Source organism: Nannospalax galili, unplaced genomic scaffold (genome assembly GCF_000622305.1).
Source record: "Nannospalax galili isolate Female #2095 unplaced genomic scaffold, S.galili_v1.0 scaffold363, whole genome shotgun sequence".
Classification (NCBI taxonomy): Eukaryota; Metazoa; Chordata; class Mammalia; order Rodentia; family Spalacidae; genus Nannospalax; species Nannospalax galili.
The window spans coordinates 1,006,264-1,006,847 of NW_008351176.1; positions in this window are offsets into that span (position 1 = coordinate 1,006,264).

Consider the following 584-nt stretch of genomic DNA (forward strand, 5'->3'; position numbering starts at 1 on the left):
TTGAGACAGGGTCTCCTTGTAGCCCCAACTGTCCTGGAACTCACTATGTAGACCAGGCTGGCCTCAAACTCACAAAGATCCGCCTGCCTCTGCCTCCCAAGTGCTGAGATTAAAGGCGTGCACCACCACGCCCAGCAGTAAATTTTAATATGATTCTTAGGGAAAAAAACTGTTCTATGCTGTCATGATTATGTGGAAGCTCCAAGATTACTTCAAGTGTTTAAAATAAATTTTCATTCAGACCACCTTTGACTTTTTTGAAGCATTTTTGTATTGATTAAAATGTTGCTTTTTTTAAAAGAAAACCCAATAATTAGAACAAAATTCCTGTTCTAACAAGAATACAGCCTGGTATGAAATACCTTTTTGGTAATACTACATACAGTTCAGTAGTCTGTTTAAGAAAACTTATGTAGATTAACAAGCTAGGGAAGAAATGGCCTTTAAAAAGTCATTAATAACCCACTGAAGGGGTACCCCAGTTGCCTCACCCTGCGTCCCTGTTCAGCATAGAAGAAGTCAGAGTGGTCTGCATCCTGATTCCCTATCCGCAAGCTGGGTAACCTCTTCAGAGGATGGTGTGA